Here is a 9564-nt window from a genome sequence, read left to right as displayed (position 1 = left end):
TTAAAGTTAACCGAACTAAAAAATTAAAAACTTATTAACTTTTATAATTCTAGTTGAATTTTTAATATGCTTGTTAAAGTGCTACTGTGGAAAGAAAATTATTAGTTTATACCTTCACTTGTGGTTTACTTTTTCTTTGTTAAATATAATGCAAAACTATGCAGACTGTTATTTAAACAAGTATAGTTTATTACTGCACAAATACAGCGTTTTAATTATTAAGCACGAACTTAAACTAAAAATAAAATATTTTTCAACTTTTGTATTAATAAATAGCTGTAGAGTTTTTACAATTATTTTGCAATTTTAGACTAACATGCCTAGATTTAGACTGACATTTTTTATAACCTTAGTTGGTCAGCTGCAAGTTGAGCTATTAACCAAATGAAATGATAAAGTCCTTTTTTTAGTAGTAAAGGAGTAGCAAATTATAATAAGACTTTTTTGTGCATTTTTCAACTATAAATTATTTTATTTGATATAGCCCATGGAGAATATCAAAATAGTTTGAGTTTTTAGAACTTAAATTGTTATGAAACTGCTAAAGTCGTTTTACCTTCAGAGTGCTAGCTCACTTGACTCTAAATTATAAAACAACTTAAACTACAGCAATACTAATACACCTATTTTAAGATACTCCCCTCTCACTGATAAATATACTCATCTCTTTGAAAAAAATCCTGGAATGTGTCAATAGAAAAGTACATTATCAATTCCAAAAATATTATTTTTAAATTTTTTTAGAAAATCAAAAAGATTTTATTATTTGTACTAAAAAAAATTTTAATTTGGCATCATTTCCTTAATTATAGTAAAATTAAGTCTACAAAAAACAAATGATTATTCAAAAAGTATACACAACTTAACACTATATTCAAAAGTATTATTATCAAATTTCTTTTAGAAATTTTAATGCATTTATACTAACATTTTTGTAGTATTGCCTTTGTTATTGGAAATAAAATGTAAATTAATATGGCTAAGTTATAAAGGTCACATTTCAACAATTGTTGGTTAGAAGATAACTTAAAAGATTGGGTTGAAAAAATCTTGATAATGACAATAAGTATTTTTGTTGGAGGTATAAATGTTTAGGTTTTATGTTTGTTAAATAAAAACTCTGGTTACACAGTAAATACAGAAACCATCAAACAAATAAAATAACCAACAAAAAAATAATTGATCAAAAGTTTCTTATTATAAAAAATGAACAAATTTGTTGTTGTACATTAAAGTTTTAAGTTTTTAGATTAACTTCAAACTAGAAGGTTTTTTCTATATGCAAAAAAAATAAAAATAGGGGAAAAAACTATAATGTAGATATAACTTAAAATTAGTATAGTTGTTTTGTAAAAAAGTAGAAACAAGTTAGCTACTAGTGCATCACTGGTTAATGGTAATAAAGACAAAACAATAACCTTAGACAAAAATATGCCCTTTTGGCTAAAAGTTACTAAATAGACAATGAAAATAAAAAGCATGGAGAGCCAAATTTATCTCAAGAAGAAAGAAACATCATTAAACTTGACTCCTAATGGCATAAAAACTAACAGAATAGCTAGGCTAAGTCTTTAGAAAAAGACAACATCAATAGAAATTAGAAACACAAGCTGAAAGTACATAAGGAAATTTTAGAATAACTTTGCTCATAAGTGATAGCAAGAAAGAAATAATTTAATAAATTTGCAAAATATTTGATGCATGGGTATGTGTGGCAATGATGAACCTTAAAAAATGGAACTGTTTGAACAGCACTTATGATAGGGATTTTGACAATATACAACCTTCAATACAGGGCATATTTCAAGTACTTGTGTGACACTACTAAAGAGTATTAATAAAGCAAACGTTTAGGATGGCTTGTAGTTGTAGGCACCATGTAATAGAGCTGCTACTAGATTAAGTTTTTAGCTCTTTAACAATCAAAATAAAATGAGAAAATCTAAAGTTTAACGTCTTTAAAAGATTTGAAAGGATTGAATTGAAATCTGACAAAATTAAGATGAAGATTTTAAATTTATTGTTACTTCTGAAATTTTTGAAACATATAACTTTTTTATTCTTGTCTTGGTGTCAAAAATTTTCTTTTGTCTTTATTTTTGTTATTTAAATTTTAATTACTGACAACAAACTAATTATTATTCAACAAAGACTAAACTTTTTAGCCTAAAAATAACTGCTTGAAAACTGTAGAAGATCATAAACTTTACACAAGAAGATTTTTCTTTTAGTTTGGTTTTTCTACAGAATACCTATCGAATTTTACAACTATGATGTTTCATATCTTAAAAAATAATCTTATCATAAAGCATATGTGAACAGCAACTTAAAACATAGATAAAATTTAAAAAATAAAGCTAACATGTAATACACAAAAAACTTGACTTACTTTTTGTCTCATCAAAATTACCAATATAAAGTATAAATTTGAAGGTAAATAGCTCAAAACTACAAAAGATAATGTTTGAAAAAATTACACAGCTTAACTCCAATTTCAGAGCACTGGATGCACCCTCTCCTTGATCAAAAAAAATACAAAAAGCTGTTCAGAAAAAAGTAAACATAAACTTAAATAGATCAACAAGGCATATGATTAAAGACTTCAATGAAAAGAAACATCAAGATGATAACTGCTCCTTGTTAATATTATAAATAAACTATGACAAGTATACAAAAGCATTATAAAAAGCTTAAAAGAGCTTAAATACTTGAACGTAGGCATTGGAGAGAAAGATATTATTTTTCTATAAGAATCTTCACAATTTGAGTTTATGTCAAAATTACTGAGTGTACTCAAAGTATTCTGTAGTCATTGATAGTCTAAAAGAGCATGCCACCAGCAAAACCATTTTTAATATTTATCTCGGCTGCAGTCTCTAAACCTTGACTGTCGACTCTGTTTTTCTTGGAATAGGAGATTAAAATCAACACAGATTTCTACATTATAGTTATCTTATTTTCAACTAGATAAGAAATGAAAATTCATTTCAAAGATCTGCCTTTTACCTTCTGAAACCTCAAAAAATCTTAAAGCTTAAAAATGTATTATTTTTGTAGATTTTTGAGTAAGGAAATGTGGTCTACTGCATCACCTGACTATTATAATATATTTTTGGAGCATTTCTATCAATGTAGTTTTATAGACATTTTTGGGGTAGTCAAATCTTTTTTAAGGTAGAAAAACATCAGATATTTAGAACATCAGACATTGAAAAATATATATATTTTTTTTTTTTAAAGGTAGAAAAACATCAGAAGAAACCCACTCTCCCCTCTACAACGATAAACGTATCAGAACAAACACAACATTATGTTGAAATCATAGATAGCTTCTGTTTTTTATACAAATATTAATGTTCAGAATACATTCATTCTGAGAGTGTAAGACTAAAAACAAAAACTAAAATTTTAAAAGTGAACACAAACTAAGTTCAGCTTACATATTTTTCCTGCTAATTTTTTTTAATCATTTTAGTAGCAAGTTTTAAAATTTGTTTTATGCTTGTTTTTCTAATTAGGGGATAAACCTACTTTATTTCGTTGTGTACAGAATCTGTACTACAGATTGTCGGGTAGGTTTAAAAACCTGCAAATAGTTTGCATAATTCTGCAAAACTTTTGCGTATTTACTATTTCAGCAAAAAATAGTTGTCGCTTTCATTTTATATTTTATTTAATTATTAAAACTTTTTTTTTTGTTTTACTTTTTATATGTTTGGGTAAGGAAGTTAGGTATAAGTTTTAAACAAGTAAAATGCAAACAATAAGTTTATATGCTAACAATATGTATATTTTCAAGCTACCCCTGTTTGTCGAAGCTATATATTCCTAAAAATACAGAAACATCATAAGAATAAGACTTTATATATATAGGAACATATAAACCAACAAAAGCTTAAAAAACATAAACAAAGACTTACCATGGAAGCATTTTACAATATCTACATTTTTAAAGCATAAATAAAACAAAAATTAATAATCTTTGTATCATTTTTTTAATTTACACTTTAAATTTTAAGTTCAACAGTTAAAGTTTACATACAACTAGGGTTTAAGGAGATATGCTAAAAAAAATTTTCTAAGAGTTAAACTTTAAATATAATTTTAATTCTACAATATATCATTTTTCAGGGACGTAGCTGGCTCAAAAAAGTTACGAATCTGCAATAAATTAAAACATCTGAAATTGCGCGTGATAACATCCTAGCGGGGCAATTTAAACTACCTCTAATGTTATTTAATTTAATGTGAAAGTACGCAGTTATGTTTGAACTTCAAAAATGAATGGAATGTTGAAATATGAGAGATAGCTGTATCTATATACAAGGCAATTTATGTTGCCCCACACCTCCTATGTATCTTTATGTGTTGCCACTTGTGTAAGCCTGTATAATTTCATATAAAATAAGAATGAAAATGACAATTTAAATCAAAAACAGTTATATTTTTAACTTTACAACTTTCGAAATTTTTGTGGAAATTTTCAAAAATAATAACTTAACGAAGTCAATAGAAACAACATTAAATTATGCAAACTTTTGTGACACAAAATTGTATAATTTGAATTTTGAAAAAAAAATCACAGCTTTTATTAGAATAAATTTTGCAATGCATAGCTTTTTGATAAATAATATATATATGAGCTAAAAGCATACAATTCAGATGTATTTAATTCGTTAAATTTTACGACACTAAAAGTGCTTAAGAGTGAATATATGTCTAAATTATCTATCAGGAGTGCAAAACTAAACAATAATAATATGTATGAATAAATACTAAAAGCTAAGAAAGCAGGGCCTTTATCAGTTGAAGAATTAAAACAAAAGAAAGTTTTTTTTCGCACAAAAGTATGCATTTCTGCAGATTTGCAGAAACGTACCAAGCTATGTGCATGTCATGTTTTAAATATTTATTAAAAAAAATTACTTCTACTGAATTTTAAAAACAACACAAATTTACCGAAACTAATGATTATATAGATCTTAAAATTTTTTTGCTAAACTTAAAAAAATTTTGCAACTTTAAATAATACCACCATATTAAATACATTAACGAAAATGCATCATTTATATCTTTTTAACTTCTAAAAGAAAAATAATATACTGATATAAACATTCTCAAACTATTGTTGTGGTATACATTCATCTTAAGTTAAAATACAACAAACTTAAGTCTTGTAGCCATACTTAAAATGTATATTTACTATCTAAAATCAGTTCAACAAAAATTATATTAAAATAATCTTTAGCAGTGCAACATCTTCAATATGTTTTACCTAGATAGACTATTAAATCTTTATACTAAATCTATTCAGTATAAAAAACTTGAGCTTGAAACCCGTTAAAAATGAAATTAAAACTTTTACACAAGCCTATTTTAAATCCTCATTAAAAAATAGAGAAGTAAAAACAAAAATTTACATGCTGAGATTATTGTAATAATAATAACTTAGTTGAATTGTAAAATAAGCTCCCAAATTGTATTTAGTGTAGTTTTCAAAAATTCCCTCAGATACGCATAAGACCTTATTTTTTAAGCGCCCGAGAAGACCACTGGTCTAAAATTTTCTATATAAAATAACTGTAAGAATCTCGAAAGATTAAAGTATATACAGTAATTTAATTGTTCAATAACTCTAGGATTTCTGGATACTGGATTCAGTGAATTACTAGTTTAAAGAATTTTGTTTGTTTGTTATTTATTCTATATATATATATATACTTTTTAACACTTAGTTTTAGTTATTAAGTAAGAAACATTTATAAATAAACTTAAAAGTTTATAAATTGAAATAAAAATAAAAGTAGTTCACTATTTGTATTAACTTAAATTACTTTACATTATTTAAAACTATTTAAAATTTAAAATTTTACTTATTAGTTATGACCTGTTGATAAATTTTAAAAATGATAATAAAACTGTTAAAAACAAGAACCAAATAGTAGTTACTGTAATAAAATATCCTAGTAGTTTTGTAATGTAATTTTCAAAACTTTTTTTTCATATGCATGAGACGTTTTTTAAAGCACCTTTACTACTTTGAAATTTTCTAGGCATTTTAACAATAACTTGAAGAAGCTAAAACGAATTAATTCAGTGGTCTACCGGATCGATATCTTTATAAAATCCTTTGTACTGAATCCGGTGGATCAAAAAATTAAAGACTTATTAAAAAACTACAAAGATTGATACAATAAAACTTTAATTATTACTTAAGCTATGTAAAACAAAGACATAATAGTTTCTCTTGTTTTTAAGATAATTTATTGCTCAAAAGTTTTTTAGGTTAATAAAGTGTCAAAAAGCAGTGCAAGTCGAATTTAAACAACGTTGTCAAGAATCAAGCTATATTGTTTTACAAATAAACATATACATCTATATATATTTTATTGAAACTTCGTACACACGAATCATGATCAACTTTATCATTCATAGTCAAAAATATATAATACGAAACTTAATATTTTTAAAGAACTTACAAAAAATTAACATTATAATTTTTTTATAACAGTTATTACAAAAGTTTTAACCACTATAAGGTCTAAAATAATTTTCAAATGTAATGTTTATACATTAAATAAAGTTTGAGTAAGTATAATTTTTAATAAAACTTAGAACGATTCTTTACAATTAACATAGTTTCTTAAATAAAACTAGTTCTTAGTTAAGCGACTGAACCTGTCAACATTTAATTATTCATATTCGAGAAACTTAATGATAAGATTTTACATATGTTAATAGCAAGTTTACTTATGGTCAATTTTATACTTATCAATTTTTAAAATCTTTTCTGTGAAAACTTTAAGAAGCTTCATCTTCAACGTTTGTTCTTCTTCAGTTGCAAACTCGTCTTTTAACCAGACAAACTTGATTCTGTCGCCCTTGTGTGCATTCAATATTCTGGAAAAGTGCGTTAGTAAATTATAGTTGTCAGTAAAGCATTGATATTAAACTTCAAAATATACTGATTTCTTCATGATTCGAAACAAGTTTCCACCGTAGGGAGGCACCAAATCCAGATCATACCAACGATGAGGTTCCAAGTTTTTATCAGCTTGTTCAATCTTTCAAGCTTAGTTTTATTTTCAGGCGGATTATCAAGAACTAACGTAGACGGCTGCGTACCCCAAAGTTTAGTTCCATTGAAGGCTTCTTCGGGCTATGAGTTTGCTGAATTTCATTGTTGCAAGTCGCTTCCTCCACTTTAAGCGTTTTGCATTTCATCGCTTTTGTTCGAAGATTTCTATGCTATTTAAAAAATATTATGTTTACTATGTGCTTTGTTCATTTTGATTCTTTTAGAATTTTTTTTTTATGTAATATAATTTAATTTCTAAAGTTTTCATTAGGTATATGTTTAAATAGAATATATATTGTTTATTTAACGATAAAAAAAGCATTCAAAAAGTTTGGTCTGGGAATCTGGTGTACGAAGGAACCTTTCGGTTATCGAGTCCTATACTACCAGAATAGTAGAAATAAAAAGTTAAGCTTGTGAATTGTTTTAACTACTAAAAAATTAAGTTAAAATATTGCATTAAGAACTCTAATAGATGGAAATGAAAAGTTTTTTTATCCAGAAACCTTTGTAATTTTTCTTTACCAAAAGTTTTTTAACTTGTTTCAGTGCTAGTAAAAAGTTAACACAGCAATAATACTTTGTTACTGTAAACTACTTAGCTTAATTGGGATTTCAACAGTTATGTTATAATATTTTATTTTTACAAATAAATCACAACTAACGATTAACATTTAAACTCCAAAACAATATAAAGTATGTCAAACAATTTAAGTTAACACAAGTAGCCTGTCTAAAAGACTTGAAGAAGCAAGACCTTGAAAATTTATTATTAAAAGCCTTTATTGCTTCTAGATTAATGTTTCCTAAGATTATTTTTGAAAACGCCCCTTTTTTCAAAGAATTGAGAAATTATCGACCTAGCTTATTACGAACCCTAGAATATATAAAGTAAGTTTTGAATTTCTCGTATGTATTTCTAGAATGACCCTAAGTACCCCCTTATTTCCCCTCAACTAGTCACGGCCCTTCATTTGCAGCTTATTGCTCCATGACCTGCGAATTTGCTCATTATAGACAACTTTGGAAAACCATGACATACTTCAAAGTAAGTTTTACTTTTTATCATTTTAGTCTTAAAATTTGTTTTTAAAGGTTTTCATTCTAGATAATTTTTACGTTCATAATTTAATTATTAATGACAGAAATTTTAGTTAGAATGTTCATTTTTGTAATATGTAAGTTTTATTAATGGCGTTTACCAATTTTTTATTCGTGTTTAATCATAAAATATCTAGATGTAAACTACACTGTTTTTGTAGTATGTAAGTTTTACTAATTGCTTTTTAAAACTTTTTTATTAGTGTTCAACATTTTTTGATATAAATTGCAGTATTTCTTTACTTTTATTAGCTTTTTTTTATCATTTTAATACTTTTTCTTGTTTTATTAACTAGTTAGATATAAAAACCTTTGTTTTTTTTTTCATTTATATCTAGTTAGTAGAAGTTTGTTAACGTAAGATTACTAAAATACAAACTTGCACTTTGAATACAACGTTTTAAAAACTCAACGGGAAGTTTGAACTTAAAAACTCAGGAAAAAAACTACTTGTGTATTTAAGTACGGGCTCTCTTTGATGCTATTTAAAATACTACCAAAGTATTAGTTGTTAAGTGTAAATTTTAAATACGTTTTTTAAACAATTGATAGTTCTTAAAACAAAATAAAAGCGTAATAATGCTTAGTAAATGTTGAATTTAAAGCTAAATCGTAGCTGCATATATAAAGAGATTTATATGTAATTTAATTTTGTAACTGTTCATACTAAAGGAAAACAGAGTATTTTAAAAGAACTTGCAAGATTAAATTAACTGATTATTTTGATATAAACTATTGTTAGTTGCCCTTCAAGTTTACAGGCATTACTGTGTAATCAAAAATATCAAAATTGTCTTAATTTTTCATTCATAAGTGTACTAATATTTCTAGACCTAACTGTTCAAAAATATTTTATTGTGTTAAGCACATTACTATTTTGAAAGTACTCATCGTTTGTTTGTAATTTATTCAATATCCAAAAGCTTCTATAAAATTTATTTAATTAATAGTTTAATATGTAATCTAAAGTGTTCGTATAAATGTAGCTATAAAGTAGTAAGTTCTTAAAGAAAGACTACCCTACTATCAGAACAACTCCATCGTAACACGTCTTTTTTGTGCTATATATTTTAATAATATTAATTTTATTTACACAAAGGCAACGTTTCACCCAACAGGGATCTTCAGGCCTTTGCAATACTATTTTTTTACAAAATAATATTAAAAAAAAAAGATAAAGAAATAAATAGTATACCTAAGTTATATGTATTATTTTTATTTAGAAAAAAAAAAAATTTACAAAAAAAATATAGCTGTATTTGATCTTGTACATTTTTTTTTTGTCTACAAACTACTTATCTCATAAATTATCTAACATTTAGTAAATAACCCAACGGTAAAATGGTTATTATTTAAATGGATTTAAAAAATATCAAAGTTGTAGT

Source organism: Thalia democratica, chromosome 4 (genome assembly GCF_965202585.1).
Source record: "Thalia democratica chromosome 4, ktThaDemo2.hap1.1, whole genome shotgun sequence".
Lineage (NCBI taxonomy): Eukaryota > Metazoa > Chordata > Thaliacea > Salpida > Salpidae > Thalia > Thalia democratica.
Note: the sequence above shows the minus strand (reverse complement) of the source record.